Raw genomic sequence first — 19,630 nt, 5'->3', positions numbered from 1 at the left:
AGAGATCTCAAACGGGCAAGAATCTCAACAGTCGGGGTTGCAGTATCAAAAGGGTCTTTCGGATCTCACTTTCCATCAACTACTTTCAGAACCTTTATGCTATCCTCTTCTACTTCTTTCCGAATTCAAATCACCCGCAACTATAATCAGAGAGAAATGCAGGGCAATCAACTCGAGACTTCCAATATATCCTCATTTTCTTCAGGAACCGGTATCAACAGTAATAATCAACGATCCTTGTCACCACCCAGCCCACCAGCCACCAGAACCCCGTTATTTCCTCCTAGATTCATCGGCCCGCTCCAATATGTGGACCCGGCTGACATAAGGCGTGTGGACTCCGTACTCAGAAGTTTTCCCACCAGCGCTGAACCCGTGGTGATTTACACCGCCCTCAAGGCCCGCCTAGGAATTTCTCGGTCTAAGAACCCCGCTTCGCCACCACTAGCAGAAGGGATGCCTCTTCCCAGTAACCTTCTTCTACGATGAAAGGAGGCAGAATTTAACATTTTTTCGACTACAGAGGATGACTCCATCCCGAGAAAGACGCGCCGCCAGACGATGAACCAGCTGCTTCTGGAAGCTGAGGGTTCAAGACAGCAAGTGGATGAGAAGAGACAAGCGTACCAAGGGACCAAAGCAGTCATAGAAGCAAGGAAGACTGTGGAGGGCAACCAGGTGAGAGCAGAGGAAGCGAGCAAGAGGAAGGGGGAGAACGTATCCTTCCTCCCCGTGATAAGGGCCACCGTACCAATCCAAGTTATGGGGCTTACTAACGCTGTCAGCATGCTTATCCCCACGAAGGAGAAAAAGAATAAAAATACCAAGGAGGAGGAGCTCCGATAAACGCGAAGCCTTAGAGGCAATGTAGCATCCCTGAATTTTGTGACTTTTATTTAATATGTTGATTTGGAAATTTAAGCTATGAAATTGATTGTTTCTATGTGATTAAGTGGATTATGTGAAGTAATTCTCGTGGGTGATATGGAGTGAAGTATTTGATACTTTTATATATTTTACGATGTCGGGAATTAATTAAGTGGGATCATGCATTTTTTTATTCTAGCCATTCCAATTGGGAATTTTCGGCCCCCTTCAAATATTCGAAATTAATATTCTCTTCTTCGATTTAATAAATTGTTTTGGGATATTTATCCAAATTAAATCCAAACCAAATTATACCTAATTTGTGCTACATGAAATTCGAACTCTAGCCTACTTCTTTTGGGGAGTTTTCAAAAAACTTCCCCTATTTCATAGGAGGATGAAAAATTTCTTTTGATTTAATTGGTGCCTCATTGATTCCCTTCTTTAATTTTAAATCCAATTAAATCATACCACATTTTATTTCCTCACCCTAATTAAATTAAGATTTGAAATATTTTCCTTGTGGCAATTTAAAGCCAAATTTCGCCCCTTCCCTATTTTGGAGAAATCATATTTGTTCCTATTTTTGTGGAATCTCTTCTATACAAATAACTACCAAATAAATACCTATGCCTAAAAATGGGGATGTGAATATTTTCCTTTTGTGTTGTTCTCCATATCACACGCCCCTTTTTGTTTAATTTCCTTGCGGAAATTTATTTAATTGTTACCTATTTTATGGGAGTATTTTCCTATAAAAAAATTACCAAATTTAAATCATATTCTATTTAATTGAGGATTTAAATAATTTCCTTGTGCATTCCTCTTTAATTTTCGGCCCCTACCTTATTTTTCCTACTTGGAGATTTAATTTATTTTGTTCCCTTGTTTATGGAATGTCTACTTTTTTTTTATTTCCTAAATTGTGGATCTATTTCTCTCCAAGTAAATACCAAATAATTCATTGTTAATTCTCAGCCATAATTCTTGAAAATTATGCCTTCTCTATAATTGTGGGATTTTAATTATTTGCCCCTATTTTATTCCCCCACAATTAATTAAATTTTGGATTTAACCTAGAACTATAAAATCACCTAAAAAAAACCCTAGCCCCCATTTTTCTTCCTACCCTAGCCGTCCACCCTCTCCCTCCCTCTCTCTCACACGCCTCTTCTCTCCCTCTCCATATTCTCTCCAAAAATCCACCATTCATCCTTGTTCTTGCATCCGTTGGAGTTGATTTTTAAGAGTATCCGACGAATCCATCAATTCTTGTTTCTACCGATTCGTTTTTATCAAGAAAGGTATATTTGATTCATTCTCCCTCTTTCTTCTCATTTAATCATTGTTCTTGAATTTGTGTTTGCATGAGAACTTGGATGAATATGCGATTTTGAATGAGTTTATGTGGAGTTTGATTTGAATCCTTGGTGAATGATGTGAGTTTATGTGAGAGCATGATTGTGATAAACTTTTAAGCATGATTGTGTGTTATAAGCATGAAAAAAATTGTGTTTGGATAATTGAGGAAGAAACCTATTTTCGAAATACTTAAGCCTGAAATCTGTGATGTTCGGACAGTGGATTCCGACGTGTATTTGACCAACCAAACGATTGAATTTTGACAGAAACTTGTATTCTCGCCCAGAAAGTTTCGTTTTCTATTTGACCGATCAAATGGCCTCCTTTTGATGTGAATTTTGAACTAGATGAAATTTAAAGTGTCTTCTGAGCTTTGTGAAAATTTCTGCCTCATTGGGCATCGGATGAATTTTTGGTAAATTGTTCAATGGAACTGCACAGTGCTGCCTGAATTTTTGTGTTCCGACCAGAGAGTTACATTATTGTTTTGACTGACCAAATGACGTGATTTTGGTGTGGAACTTTAACTGGATGAACTTGAATGTGTCTTCTGAGTTGTGACCAAATCTTAGTCTCATATGAGGTCGTATGGATTTCTGTTGATTTTTACAAACCAACCGCGCAGTTCTGCTAGATTTATTGTTATGTGGAAATATCACTTGTTGCCAAGTTTGAGTGAATTATATGATACATGTATGATTTAGGAACGTATCCTATGACGTGATTATGTGTGACACGTTGAGAAATATTATGGCATGTTTTCCTTATGTTGACATGCATGATAATGTGAATTGATGGAAGGCTGATTTGTATCGTGGTTTGGTAAGGGTTATTGTGTGTACGTGAGCACAAGGAACGAGGGTTGCCTTAAGTGGACATTGAATTGTTTAAGCAAACGAGGTGGGCTTTTTTTTCAATCTCTTTATTTTCCGAAAATACGATGTGGTGTTATAAGGGTGGTTTAACTTGTTATGTCATGCCATCTTATTTTTGTTTGTGAGATTGTTGTCTGATGCCTAGTTCGTCTGAGCTTGCTCCGTTAGGCTATATGATTGTGTTGTGAAACAAATTCGGGTCTAAGAAGGGCCGAAAACCCTATCAGGTTGTGTACACTGGTGGGATCGTAAGCCGTCCTTGCTAGTCGGCCGGTCTCGTGGGCGAATAGTGTGGCCACACTTTCGTCGCACTGTGATATGACGATTGTGATTGATGGATTGATGAGAAAAGTGGGGAGATAAATTGTCTGGCCAGACTTTGAAATATTTTTATGTTTTCGTGATATTTCTTAACTATATATAAAACTAGAGATCACTGGTATGGATGACATAACTATATAAAAATGTTTTCGGCATGAGCCCATTGAGTACAACAAGTACTCAGCCCTGCATATGTTTTCTTTATGTGCAGGTTGAGCGGGATGTTGCGGTGGATGTTGAGTTGGCCTAGGAACTTTGGGTGCATTGTGTCTTCATACATAGACGTCACCCTTGACTCTCTTTAAACCTTATTTCCGCTGCTATATTTTTGAACTATGCCTCAAGACCTTATTCCATTTCGTACTGGGTTTGAACAGGTTTAATTGTGTTAGGCTTTAATCTAATGTTTATCTTGTTTCTCTAAAATGGTTTCTCGTGAACTAAACTCAAATGTTTCCTTATGGAAGTTAATTGTTTTTTTTATTTCTCCGCTGCTTATTTTGAAAAATCATTTTGTCTTAAGTCGTTGCTAATTAAAAATAAATTTATAACATTAAGTTCTTTAAACTAAAAACTTGTTGTCTAAACCTTTAATGAACTAAAATATTATTCCTTTAAGCTAATTAAGCTTTCATAAACTGTTATCCTTGTATGTCGTCGTTATTGTTGTCCCTTGGTCACGATAGCCTCGTTTGTAGTACCCCTAGTATGGGCGGTCGTGAAAGAGTGGTATTAGAGCTTTGTTCTTTCGCTCTGGTCCGAGAGTCTTCTTTTACCTTAAACCTAGATTAGTGAAGCCTTATTGACTAGAAGTGTCACGAAGGCTCAACATCCAAAGCATCATGCTCAACCAAGGAAATTGAGGTATGTTCTAAGTTGTGGATGAAATATGAGAACGATGTACAAAATTGATGATATGATGAGGATGTTTTGGGAAAAAGGATGCATGAGCATGTAATTACGTGATGATGTGATGCTATTTTCATGTTGAAATTCGTGAATAAATGATGTGATGGCATAAAGAAGTTGAATGTGAGCATGATTGGCATGATAATCTAAACCCGTGTTATATATGGGAATACGATGTTGAGATAGTATGATTATGTGCAGTATGAGCATGATTGACAAGATGATCTAAGCACGTGTTGTATGTTGATTATGTATTTGTTATGGTGTGATTATATGGAGCATGGGCAAGATTAGCATGATGACTAAGTATGTGTTATATGTGTGAAAGTACTACGACGTGAGCATGTGAACATATGATGATGGACTGTTTTACATGAAGGATGAAGGTTGATGAGTTGTTTTGAGTATGTTGAAATTTTTTTTTGAGAAAAAAAATAATTTAAAAATGTTGTTTCAAACATATATGTAAAGTGCATGAGTGTTTTGTTTGGAATACAAATGTGTTACGAGTTTTGAAAGATTTGCATGGTTTGATATGTAGAAAAAAAAAGAAAAAGGATATTGTGGTTAATGTTTTGTAATATTAATGACTAGTAGTTCTAGAGGAGTTTGATTGAGAAAAAAAATGTTTATGTTGTGGAAAGTTGTTGAAAATTTTTTTTTTAAAAGAAAAAAATATATATATCTTTGAACTTTAAATGAAAACATGTTAGTCCTTTCTTTTGGGAAAATTTATTGGATCAATGGAAGATGTTGTGTTTATGAATTGTTCAAAAAAAAAATTAATTACCTTTTCGTTTGGAAAATTTAGCCATGGAAGTGTGATGTTATGTATGTTATGAGGTGCGAAGTATGACGCGTTATTCTATGGAGTGTTTTATACGAGTGATGAAAGATGATGCGAAAGTACGTTTTAGTTTGAGTCAAAACTTTTACATTAAAATTGAGATGTGGGAAAAAAATTTTTGGGAGGGTGTGAAAGTGTAAAGAAATTTTGTTTCAAAAGTTTTGAATATAATTATGAAGTTCGAAAGTGTTTTGCTATAGAGTGTGAAAATGTTGTGTGTTTATCTTGAGGTTTGAATGACGTAAATTGTGGTAGATGATGATCTATGAGATGGCGAATTGTGTCGTGAACGTAGAGTACCTAAAATATAAGCCTAGTTGACCGCGCGAATCATAGTTCTAAATTGAAAACTTAACTATTGCTTCTCTGAGCAACGAATCGTACGAGAACATGAAAGTTGAGGCAAACCCTTAAGTCAAGGTGCGAGACAAGAAGAGCTGAAGCTAAGTGATATTTTCATGCAAAGACGAACGGTCATACTCGCGATTTAAATTAGTATAGTGTAATCTTGCGTGAGTGGCAACACGATGGAGATGATCTTCATACCCTGCTAAGGAGCACGAGGATGACAAAAATACCCTACGAGGATAATCTTTATGACATGCAGAGAACTTTATGAAGATATGGACTCCGACTATCATTATTAGTGGCATTGACAAGAAGAATCTCAGCGTAGAATCCACAGTTCTTAGAGCGATGTTACCAGTCTCGGCTTGCGAAAGATGAACGAGGTGATGCGACTTTAATAGCTATAAAAAAACAAATTTAATCAACAGTTCTTACTTGGATTCTAAGAAGTTATTTTTTTCAGGACCTTTCAAATAATCGTGAGCCCTTGTCTATTTAACAGCTTGTTTCATTCACCCCCTGCAAGTGATGCATATTATTTCTTTTCCTCCATTGAGTCATAACTCACTTTCAATTCTTGGAAAGTGGTGTTGCCTTCATAACTTTGGACAATTGGATTGATTGTAGTCTTCCTTGCCTTATTATTTATACGAACAATATTTTGACTTTGTGAGCCTTTGCTATTGAACTTCATTCCTAAGGCTGCTTGCAGTTATGTCCTTCAATATAGGCATGTTTCACAGACATGTTTTCTATGGGATATTCTTCTTTGAACTTTTGTTCAGCTTTTCATTTTATAACCATGTTTGTGTCAAGTTCTTTCTCATACAGTGAAATTCTTTTTGGTTCAGTTCCACTATATGTATTCTTTCCATAATAGAACCATTCTTTTTACAAAACAAAGTTAAGGCCTACATTTTGTACCTTGCCTTAACAAACTTAATCCACTTGATTTTTTTCAAAAGCCACTTTGACTTTGGTTGCCTTTCACAAACATATGAACCCATTGATGTGATTATATTATTCCACATTATGATTTTCGTTGAACCATGATCAGTACCGCTTTGTGACAACTGCCTATATTTCTCAATCCTCATACAACTGATCATTTTTTTTCTCAACCCTATAAGTCATTATCCATTGATATGTGGACCTTTCAAATTTGGTCGAACAACTGAATTATCTTGTTTGGTAGCCTACTATGAGAATTGACTTTAATTCGATTCCATCCCATATTTATGACCTATCTTATGTTCTTTCAAGCTCCGTGGGGATGATCATAACCAATTGTTACAATTCGAAATCAGTTCATATCCAAGTTAAGACTGTTTGATTAAACTTTGAGTTCTTGATACATATTCTGAGTTCTTGATGCAACATTTGCAAGGAGAGGCAAATTTCTTTTCAAGCCTCGGGCAAAGAGCCGACTATCTTATATGGGATCTCCATGAACCGACGAACCTCCATAATCTCCGCACTACAAGCAACCATGATGATAAGAAAAGGGCGTCCGGCGTATCTTGTGTACTTGAACGGAGAGGAAAAGAAGGATTTGAGAGTGGAAGACGTGGCAATAGTACGAGATTTTCCCGATGTGTTTTCCGAAGCATTGCCTGGACCGCTACCCGACAGACAATTAGAGTTCACTATTGATTTGGAATCAGGGTCTGCGCCAGTATCGAAGGCGCCATACCGAATGGCCCCTAAAGAGTTGCAGAGTTGAAGATTCAGTTGGAAGAACTGCTAGATTTGGGATTTATTCGACCTAGTGTGTCACCGTGGGGAGCGCTAGTGTTGTTCGTAAAGAAAAAGGATGGCACGAGGGGATGTGCCTAAGACTGCTTTTCGCACTCGTTATGGCCATTATGAAATCGTTGTGATGCCATTTGGGCTGACCAACGCCCCGGCCGTCTTCATGGACTTGATGAACCAAGTTTTCCATGAGTATCTCGACAAGTTCATGCTAGTCTTTATCGACGATGTTTTAGTATACTCGAAGAACGAGGAGGAACATGGATGGCATTTACAAACAATGTTGGAAACGTTGCGAAAGGAGAAGCTTTATGCCAAGTTTAGTAAGTGTGAGTTTTGGTTGACTCGAGGGAACTTTCTTGGTCATATTGTGACGGCAAATGGGATTCAAGTAGACCCAGCAAAGGTCGAGGCCGTGCAAAATTGGAAACCGCCGAAAACGCCGAGTGAAATCTGCAGTTTCTTGGGATTGGCAGGATACTATCGACGTTTCATTGAAGGATTCTCTAAAATTGCGAGACCCATGACACCATTGCTAAAGAAGAGAATCAAAGTAGTTTGGACGCCGGAGTGCGAGGCGAGTTTCCAACTGTTGAAGGAGAAGTTGACGACAGCACCGGTCCTAGCCGTGCCGACAACCGACAAAGACTTCGCCGTCTATACTGATGCATCAAAAGTAGGACTTGGATGCGTGTTGATGCAAGATGGGAAAGTGATAGCATACGCTCCCCGACAGTTGAGACCGAATGAATTGAATTTTCCGACTCATGATTTGGAGTTAGCAGCAGTGGTGCATGCACTGAAAATTTGGAGACACCATCTCTATGGAGTGAGATGCGAGATATATACGGATCACAAGAGTCTCGAGTATTTCATTGAGCAGAAGGAGCTAAACATGCGACAACGACGTTGGTTAGAGATTGTGAAAGATTATGACTGTGGTATTCACTATCATTCGGGCAAGGCGAACGTAGTAGCCGATGCTTTGAGTAGAAAGAACCAATCGCAATTGGCTTATTTCCTAACGGAAGAGGAAGCGTTGATTCGCGAATTCGACAAAATGGGATTGGAAATAGTAAAAGCGCCCGAGACAGTGGGAGGAAGAATCGCGACGCTAGTGATTGAGCCAGATTTGAGAACCAGGCTCATAGAAGCCCAACGACGCGATGAGAAGTTGGAAGAGTTACGTGTGAAGGTGAGAACCGAGACCCTTGATCATTACCGTGAGGAGGCGGATAATGCTTTGACGTACGATGGACGATTGTGTGTGCCGAGCGATGAGGTGCTAAAAGATGAGATTTTGAGTGAAGCGCACGACACGCCTTACACTGCTCACCCCGGAAGCACGAAGATGTATCGAGATTTGAAGCAACGTTTTTGGTGGAATGGAATGAAAGGAGACGTGGCGTCGTATGTGGAGCGATGTCTAGCATGCCAACAAGTGAAGGCCTTACACCAACGACCATGTGGGAAATTGCAACCACTTGAAATTCTCGAATGGAAGTGGGAGCACCTAGCTATGGATTTCGTGACGAGTTTTGTCAAAGTCACAGAAGGGAAACACTGCAATTTGGGTGATCATCGATCGACTGACTAAAAGCGCGCACTTTTTACAAATTCGAATTACTTATGGCGCGGACAAGTTAGCAAAGCTCTACGTGCATGAGATTGTGCGTTTGCATGGTGTGCCAAAGACCTTTGTGTCCGACCGTGATACGAAGTTCACATCAAAGTTTTGGATGAGTATGCAACGGGAATTGGGCACACAACTGAATTTCAACACTGCTTACCACCCGATATCAGACGGTCAGTCAGAGAGGTCGATTTAAACGCTTGAGGATATGCTGTGAGCCATTGTCCTAGATCGAGGAGAAAGTTGGGAAACTGTTCTACCGTTGGTTGAATTCGCCTACAACAATAGCTACCAAGTGACGATCGATATGGCTCCGTACGAAGCCTTGTATGGCAGGAAGTGTCAATCACCACTCTATTGGGATGAAGTTGGCGAGAGGAAGATGTTAGGACCCGACGCTATAGAGGAAATGACTGAAATTGTGCATCAAAACCGCGCAAGGATCAAGGAAGCTCAGGATAGGCAGAAGTCGTATGCTGACGTGCGTCGAACGGAGATCAAATTCAACGTGGGTGACAAAGTGTTCTTGAAAGTATCCCCGACGAGAGGAGTTGTGAGATTTGGAGTGAAAGGCAAGCTGAAACCCCGCTTTGTAGGACCGTACGAGATTATTGATGAAGTAGGCCCTGTAGCGTACCGCTTGGCGTTACCTCCCAGCTTTGGCAACGTGCACAACGTGTTCCATGTGTCGCAGTTGCGCAAGTACGTGTTCGACCCCAAGCATGTGATTCATCAAGAGGAAGTGATCTTGACCCCCGACATGAGCTACGAGGAACGACCCGAGGCAATCCTAGATCGGAAGGTGCAAGAGTTACGAAACAAGTCGATAGTATCCGTGAAGGTGTTGTGGAAACACCATGGTCCCGAGGAAGCCACGTGGGAGTTAGAAGATAGAATGAAAGAAAAGTTCCCCGAGTTGTTTATGTGAGACGTTTAAATTTCGGGACGAAATTTCTGTTAAGAGGGGAAGGATGTAACATCCCAGAATTTTGTGACTTTTATTTAATATGTTGATTTTGATATTTAAGCTATGAAATTGATTGTTTCTATGTGATTAAGTGGATTATGTGAAGTAATTCTCGTGGGTGATATGGAGTGAAGTATATGATACTTTTATATATTTTACGATGTCGGGAATTAATTAAGTGGGATCATGCATTTTTATTCTAGCCATTCTAATTGGGAATTTTCGGCCCCCTTCAATTTTTCAAAATTAATATTCTCTTCTTGGATTTAATAAATTGTTTTGGGATATATATCCAAATTAAATCCAAACCAAATTATCCCTAATTTGTGCTACATGAAATTCGAACTCTAGCCTACTTCTTTTGGGAGTTTTAAAAAAAATCCTCTATTTAATAGGAGGATGAATTATTTCTTTTGATTTAATTAGTGCCTCATTGATTCCCTTCTTTTATTTTAAATCCAATTAAATCATACCACATTTTATTTCCACACCCTAATTAAATTAATATTTGAAATATTTTCCTTGTGGCAATTTAAAGCCAAATTTCGCCCCTTCCCTATTTTGGAGAAATCATATTTGTTCCTATTTTTGTGGAATCTCTTCCATACAAATAACTACCAAATAAATACCTATGCCTAATTAAATGGGGATGTGAATATTTTCCTTTTGTGTTGCTCTCCATATCACATGCCCCTTTTTGTTTAATTTCCTTGAGGAAATTTATTTAATTGTTACCTATTTTATGAGAGTCTTTTCCTATAAAGAAATTACCAAATTTAAATCTTATTCTATTTAATTGAGGATTTAAATAATTTCCTTGTGCATTCCTCTTTAATTTTCGGCCCCCACCTTATTTTTCCTACTTGGAGATTTAATTTATTTTGTTCCCTTGTTTATGGAATGTCCACTTTTTTTTTATTTCCTAAATTGTGGATATATTTCTCTCCAAGTAAATACCAAATAATTCCTTGTTAATTCCCAGCCATAATTTTCGAAAATTATGCCTTCTCTGTAATTGTGGGATTTTAATTATTGGCCCCTATTTTATTCCCCTACAATTAATTAAATTTTGCATTTTACCTAGAACTATAAAATCACCTAAACTAAACCCTAGCCCCCATTTTTCTTCCTACCCTAGCTGTCCACCCTTTCCCCCCCTCTCTCTCACATGCCTCTCCTCTCCCTCTCCATATTCTCTCCAAAAATCCACCATTCATCCTTGTTCTTGCGTCCGTTGGAGTTGATTTTCAAGAGTATCCGATGAATCCATAAGTTCTTGTTTCTACCGATTCGTTTTTATCAAGAAAGGTATATTTGATTCATTCTCCCTCTTTCTTCTCATTTAATCCTTGTTCTTGAACCCTACACGTGTATATCAAGTGTAGGAATCATAGATCGTAAAATTTTATCGGTGGGAATTTTTGTTTGCATGAGAACTTGGATGAATATGCGATTTTGAATGAGTTTATGTGAAGTTTGATTTGAATCCTTGGTGAATGATGTGAGTTTATGTGAGAGCATGATTGTGATAAACTTTTAAGCATGATTGTGTGTTATAAGCATGAAAAAAATTGTGTTTGGATGATAGAGGAAGAAACCTATTTTCGAAATTCTTAAGCCTGAAATCTGTGATGTTCGGACAGTGGATTCCGACGTGTGTTTGACCAAAGAAACAATTGAATTTTGACACGAAATTTTAACAGAGTAAATTCTAAGGTGTTTTCTGTGTTGTGTGTGAATTTTAGACCTTTTTGATGAAAGATGAATTTATAATAAATTTTTGAAATTGACTGTGCAATTCTGCCAGAAACTTGTATTCTCGCCCAGAAAGTTTTATTTTCTATTTGACCGACCAAATGGCCTCCTTTTGATGTGAATTTTGAACTAGATGAAATTTGAAGTGTCTTCTGAGTTTTGTAAAAATATTAGCCTCGTTGTACATCGGATGAATTTTTGGTAAATTGTTCAATGGAACTGCACAGTGCTGCCTGAATTTTTATGTTCCGACCAGAGAGTTATATTATTGTTTTGACTGACCAAATGACGTGATTTTGGTGTGGAATTTTAACTGGATGAACTTGAATGTGTCTTCTGTGTTGTGACCAAATCTTAGTCTGATATGAGGTCGTATGGATTTCTGGTGATTTTTACAAACCAACCGCGCAGTTCTGCCAGATTTATTGTTATGTGGAAATATCACTTGTTGCCAAGTTTGAGTGAATTATATGATGCACGTATGATTTAGGAATGTATCCTATGACGTGATTATGTGTGACACATTGAGAAATATTATGGCATGTTTTCCTTATGTTGATGAATGTTGGGATGGGTAAATTTAAGAGAATGATAAAAGGAACGATAGGACATGCATGATAATGTGAATTGATGGAAGGCTGATTTGTATCGTGGTTTGGCAAGGGTTATTGTGTGTACGTGAGCACAAGGAACGAGGGTTGCCTTAAGTGGAAATTGAATTGTTTAAGCAAACGAGGTGGGCTTTCTTTTCAAATCTCTTTATTTTCCGAAAATACGTTGTGGTGTTATAAGGGTGGTTTAACTTGTTATGTCATGCCATGTTATTTTTGTTTGTGAGATTGTTGTCTGATGCCTAGTTCGTCTGAGCTTGCTCCGTTAGGCTATATGGCTGTGTTGTGAAATGAAATCGGGTCTGGGTAGGGCCGAAAACCCTATCAGGCTGTGTACACTGGTGGGATCGTGAGCCGTCCTTGCTAGTCGGCCGGTCTCGTGGGCGAATAGTGTGGTCACACTTTCGTCGCACTGTAATATGACGATTGTGATTGATGGATTGATGAGAAAAGTGGGGAGATAAATTGTTTGGCCAGACTTTGAAATATATTTGTGTTCTCGTGATATTTGTTAACTACATATAAAACTCGAGATCACTGGTATAAATGACATAACTATATAAAAATGTTTTCGGCATGAGCCCATTGAGTACAACAAGTAGCCCTGCATATGTTTTCTTTATGTGCAGGTTGAGCGGGATGTTGCAGTGGATGTTGAGTTGGGTGCGTTGTATCTTCATACATAGACGTCACCCTTGACTCTCTTGCTGCTATATTTTTGAACTATGCCTCAAGACCTTATTCCATTTCGTACTGTGTTTGAACAGGTTTAATTGTGTTAGGCTTTAATCTAATGTTTATCTTATTTCTCTAAAATGGTTTCTTGTGAACTAAACCCAAATGTTTCCTTATGGAAGTTAATTGTTTTTTTTTATTTCTCCGCTGCTTATTTTGAAAAATCATTTTGTCTTAAGTCGTTGCTAATTAAAAATAAATTTATAACATTAAGTTCATTAAACTAAAAATTTGTTGTCTAAACCTTTAATGAACTAAAATATTATTCCTTTAAGCTAATTAAGCTTTCATAAACTGTTATCCTTGTATGTCGTCGTTATTGTTGTCCCTTTCATAAACCGTTATCCTTGTATGTCGTCGTTATTGTTGTCCCTTGGTCACGATCGACTCGTTTGTAGTACCCCTAGTTTGGGCGGTCGTGACAGGCAATAAGGAAGGCCTGTGTAATGTAGGCAATAATCCCCTGATTCAACCATCTAGAAGGCAGTAGTATTACCTTTAACTCTGTTTCTTTTTGTAAATTGTGTTTTTGACTTCGTTCTCACACTTAGTCATGTGTATGGACTAAGTGTGAGAAGTTTGTGGAAGTTGTTGTCTGTTTTGCCTATTTGTATATTTTTAGCATGCGTTGATCGCTAGCACTGTCTCACACTTAGCCCAATGTCTGGTCTAAGTGTGAAAAGTTTCCCTTGTTTGTTGTGCCGTTGCCTGTGCCTAACCCTTTTTTCCACTGCATCCAGTCCCTCGAGGACGAGTTCATATGTAGTGGGAAGGGGGGATGGGTTAGTTACAGTAGAATAATACATGCTAAAATTTTTCAAAAATAACATATTCCAGTTAGTAATAAAATAGGCAATATGCATGAAATTGGATAAATGGAAGACTTGATTACCTTTTGGAAGAGTTAGAAAAAGGATTCAGTATGCTCTCATGTAAAAACTTGGTTGCAAAAACTTGATCAATTTGAACGACGCAAGTATGATGGAAACGCTCAATTTCTGAACCAAATGTGAAGCCTCTCTATATGTGAGTTATAAGCCAAAAGTAGAACACTTTCTACTATTTTTACAAAAGATATTTTTACGAGAGGCTGACTTTTAGTATTGAGATGAAAATTGCACAAGTAGTATGGACTAAAGGGCATTAGGACTTAACCACTTGAGCCGTTTCTTTTCCTCCGTTCCACAAACCCGCCTCACTAATCAAGGCACCCCTTAGTTAACCACTTTGCGCCCAAACACCCTTACCCATTCTTTGAAGCCTTAAGACCAAATACAAGTTTCATATCACATGAGAAAAGAGGGTCAAAGAGATGAAGTTTGTCAAGGGAAACAAAAGGGGATAACAATGGAAAGATCGAAATAAAGGGTAGCCGGGTTGATCAAGTTAGACAATCGGGTTGATCGTATAAAAAATGATGAAAAGGTTTGTGAAAAAGAAAAGGCATGAAATAGTTGTAACCTGACCCAAAAAATCAAAAGTAAACAAATATGCCGAAAGTTATAAGGCTAAAGGTCGAAATTTGATCGAGAAGGAGCTTCAAGAAGAGGAAAAAATAAATATCCCAATTTTGATCCAGAGAGTTTAGTCAAATCTTTGGCTTTTCGACTCATGTGATTTTTCTTTAAAATTTTATATTTGAACTTAGAACCCCTAGGACCCTACCCTAATACGTTACTACCCTTGAGCCCCGTTACAACCCAAAACAAAGACCTTAAGGAACTATCTTGTGCAGTCCGATTCAAAGTATTAAATTTATGGAAACACCGAGTGAACAGTCCTAACATCTCTGGTGAGAAATGAGTGACTGAGTGAATCCAACAGTGGTTTTTAAATTGAACAATCTTGACAAGCTGACACCTTGATCAAGCAAAAGCGAAAGAGAAGGAACACAAGCTACTGGCAAATGGATTAACCTCGACCTCGGGTATTATTGTCGGAAAATTATCCGGTCTAATGCATGTGAATATGTGTTTTTATCTTAAGGTCTTATTTCTCTTTTCGTTTTTTTTCTTTTACTTGTGAAATAAGTAACCATGCCTGAAATTTGCCTTATCTTTTTCTTTTCTTTTTCGTTATACTTGAGGACAAGTATGTTTTAAGTGTGAGCAGTTTGATAAGGCTTATTTCATGCATCAGTTTAAGGGTAAAATGTATGCTACTTGATCGGTTTATCGCGCAAAACAAGTGTTAAATGTGCAGAAATGCCACTTGACCAAGGCAGCAAGGCCGAACTGATCAAACAAGTACAAAAGGCGATAAAAGGCCAAGAATCGGGGGAGTTGATCAAGGGGGAGTGATCAAGCAGTTAGGCGCGGACCGCTGACTTCTAGAAGAAGAACACGTGAGGAAATGAGCTGGATATGGCGCACCATTCTGTTATCAAGGACGACGTTCTAGAAGGGGACACGTGCTAGCTTATGAGACGCAAGGACGGAGCTGAGTTAGGAATCTGTTACTTAAAAGCGTCGTCATTCTAAAAGGAAGGGAACGTAGCAATCAATGAGTCGCTCATTCTCAGCATGAGCGAATATTCCCTGTCAAGATCGTTATCCAGCTAGAGGCCGAATCGAGCTTATAAATAGAGGGCGTGCCATCACAAAGGAATCCGATACTTTACTCTCCGTCTAGTTTAGCTTAGCGTAGTTATCTAGCGTAGTTCAGCTCTCTAGCTTAGTTTAGTTCAGCTTTCTAGCTTAGTTTAGTTCAGTTCTCTAGCTTAGCTTAGATAGCTTAGTGAAAAGGGCGACCGAAGGGAGCGCTGCAGAATACTCATTTCTGTTAGCGTTATCTTAAGTTTCCCGCTGAGATTTTTCTTAGTTCTTACCGCTTTCTTAGCTTCTGAAGTGTTAGATTAGTTTAAATTTCACGCTGTACTTAGTTTTTAGTTTAATCAAAGGTATTTTAGTTTACATTCTCCCAATTACTTTTCTGTTGTTAACTGCAATTTACTTGTCCCAGTAGTTAATGTTTCATTGATCAAGCTAGCTATTTAAATTCTGCCTAGAGTAAAGACAATAGTTAAAAACTCCCAAGTTAAAGCGTGGCAACAGCCAACCCCCCTGTTCACTACTCACACACTCGACACACCAACTTCTCTGTGGGATCGACCCCGAACTTGCCGCTTTACTATTAAAGTTGTGCAAAATTGGGAGTTTATAAATTACTTTGTCAAGGAAGAAAGAGCGAGAGCAAGACTGCAGTGATTAAGTGGCAACGAAAATTTGTTAATTGATCCGACCGGTTCGGTTATCATTCCATATAACTTGATCCGCATTCTAATCGTGTTTTCGCCTCTTTCCAAGCCCGGCGAAGCTCTTAGCCATCTCATTCGCCTTATGCCACCGTCTGTGTGCATCTCTGACTCCTACCGCAGTGTTAGATGGTGGCACTGGAGGTCGCGGGGTTGTGAGTACAAAGCTGTACTCTTCAGCTGTAAGAACTATGTCGAAATTTTTTGTCCATTCTATGTAATTTTGGCCCTCGAGTTTACTTTCTTTTAGAATTGCAGATAGAGGATTGAATGTCATCTTGACGATTTGATTTGCACTGCAAAACAGAGTATTTACTATTTGTGATAATCTTATGTAAGATGTTTGATTAGATTAACCATAAAACTTTTCAAAGTCTTACAACTATAAAATTAAAATTTTGTACCCTCCAGAGTATTTACTGTTTACAACACCGACGTATAGTCTAAAACCACAGAGTGGCATGGCCGCCTAATGTTGCCTAAGCAAGACCACCTTTTTTAGCATTACAGAGTCTCATTTCTACAACACACTCTCATAACAATGCTTATGTGTTGCTAACAAGATCAAGCTATCTCATAAATTCTGTGTGAACTTCGGAATCTCGTAGTTTCTTAGGATTATTGTCCCCACAGAGCAGGTGGCGAAATTATTGGAAACCACATTCTAGTTCATACTATTAATTTTTTAGAAGTCCGCCCTCATGAACTTGCTGTTTTCTTAGGATTATTGTCCCCATAGAGCAGGTGGTGATAATATTAGAAAAAGGCTTCATAAATTGCAGACCAATTGATGGAGACCAAATACAAACGTTGAGTTCGTAATTATAGCTTAGATATTTGGGTTATGGTTTTTCTTTAATTATCGTTAGCCTTTTGGCAGACAAAAGCTTAATTAAATTCTGTTGGTATTTAATTTGCTGGAAAATCAAATCTTTAGTTTTATGTTGTTATCTTCCTTTAGGAAACTATTAAATTATTCCCATCCATATCATCTAGGAATCAAAATAATATTATTTATTTCCATAGATATAGAAAATAATAAAAATATTCCTAAAATCTAGGTAAATCTTCCAAAAAGATTTTATTTCCATTATATAATAATATTTTAATGATATCTTTTAATAAAATAATTAAATAATCCTTCATCGTTATCTCATCGTTATCTCATCGCACGAGGTTCGCACGAGGTTCGCATGAAGCGTCTTGGCCGTGGCATGCAGGTGGCGCGCCAGTGTCTCGGCCGCCTGGCTCGTCGGGTGTCGCATCTTCTGGGCAAGAAGCGCTCACGTCGGTGCCGCTCCTCTCGGCCAGATGCGCCGCTCCTGTCTCGGCGCGTTGATCCGTCGGGTGTCAACGCTTCTCAGCCAGGCGCGCACGCGGCGGCGCGCGCCTCTCGGCCAGCGTCTCGATGCAAGTCTCAGCCATTCGAGCCGTCGGGGTGGCGCGAGCTCTCGGCCAGCGGCGCGTACGGTGGCGCGCCCGCTCTCGGCCAGCTCCGACCACCCTTCCTTCCGCCTAGGGTTCCAGCTCTCGGCGCCTGGTGTCTCGGACAAACCACCACTCCGTGCTAGCCTTCACGTTGGCCTTGGTGCGGGGGCCGGCTCGGGGTTGCGGTCTCAGCCGGCGTCGCGCTCGAGCCCACGCTTGACTGCGCGTCGTCCCGTGATCGTGATCCCTCGGCACCCACTGAATCGACAACCCTATTTCACGTTCGCGCGTGGTGCAATCCGTCTCAGCGGGAGCGCCGACGGATCGCACGTCTCGTACGATCGAGTAATTCAAGTCCTTTGATTCGATAGTTCTTGAGTTCATCATGCATAATAAATTAAACAAAACACCAAGAACATGCTTCGCAATCAAATAATACATGCATACATGAATTTCGCGAAATTTAAATCCAAATAATCAGAACCAAAGACTGACTCCGATACCAATTGAAGGGGTTGGCAGCGGAAGCGTCCGTAAAATCCGATCACATAATTTGATTTATTTAGCAGATTATTTAGACAATTTCTATTCGCGTAATTATCACATGTATCATGCTCATAACTTGAATTAAAACATGCTTTAGCATATTAAATCCCTAAAACATGCTTACTACAGAATTAGCCAATTTACCTCGTTGATTCAATCAAGAATCGATGATGGCTTGCTCCGTCTCCACGTGAAGATTTTCAGTACTCGACCTCGGATCTTCTGACTGGTGTCCCGGACTATACACTGATATTTGTGTGGGCAAATCTCACCAGCGTACTAGGACTTGAATAACGAAGACAGAACTCTGCTCACGGAGGAAGCAATTTTCGAACTCTCTCTCTCTTTGAGGGGGACGAAAATTCTTAGTAATAATTATTCCTCTATCTTTCTGTCTCCATTATTCTCCTATTTATATTAAGTCACATATTGGGCACAGTTAGGGATCTAAGGAAGAATTTGGATCAGGCCTCACCCAATTAGCTTTTTACTAATTAAATTGAACCCACAATTTAATATAAGCTTATATTGGAATATTACAAGCAGCCACTATAGAAGTAATATTGCACTGCCTCTCCAAATCCGAAATTTGGAGTATTCCGGGTTTCCTTTTTAAGTAATTTATTTCCTGTACTTAAGATGGAAACATCCATTAATTAATTAATGTCTGCTATGGACTTAATTAATTAACATATTTTAATCTTCAAGAGTGGACTCAACAAGAAACTCTTATTTATTATTCAAAGAGTAATTAAACTCCAACTAGCTAGGTTTCGAATAATAAAACCTTGTTTTGAGCTCCTCTCGTGGATGTTATCAAACGAGACTCTCCTCGCGCACGATTCAACGTAATAGCAATCGTAGCACCGATAGATAACGATCACCACTACCCAATATACCTGGATTGTTGGGTAACGAAAAACTCGCACCTTTGGTAAGTCAAAGTAGTAGATACTCAATATCGTATGCTCAATGCTGACGTACATTGATTAAGAAATTAATTATCAAGACCTCGTCTTTCAGTAGATAGCATAAAGACATGTCTTGTTGTTAGATCCATTCAGTGCTATACCACACCAACGTCATCTTATTTCAATAAGGCTTAGAAATAATCGGACTGACATTGCAACCTTTCACGATAGGTAGTCTAGGCCTATCTGGGTTGTGAAATTCTGTTTTTTCTTTGTTCAGAACTGACCGTGTTACCTTAAATTGGACGACGCCCACAACCGGTCTACTAAAACAAAGAGTTAGACTTTGTTACGTTCTTATACATTTAAATATGCAATAAACAACCATTAAATATAAAACATAACAACATTTTGACAAAAATAATCTGTTTTATTTATTGGAAAATAGCTTATAGAGTTTTACAGTATTCAATCACTCGAAAGGTGATTTCTAGTGTACAAACTCTAACA

The sequence above is a fragment of the Salvia splendens genome, chromosome 22 (assembly GCF_004379255.2).
Source record: "Salvia splendens isolate huo1 chromosome 22, SspV2, whole genome shotgun sequence".
Classification (NCBI taxonomy): Eukaryota; Viridiplantae; Streptophyta; class Magnoliopsida; order Lamiales; family Lamiaceae; genus Salvia; species Salvia splendens.
Note: the sequence above shows the minus strand (reverse complement) of the source record.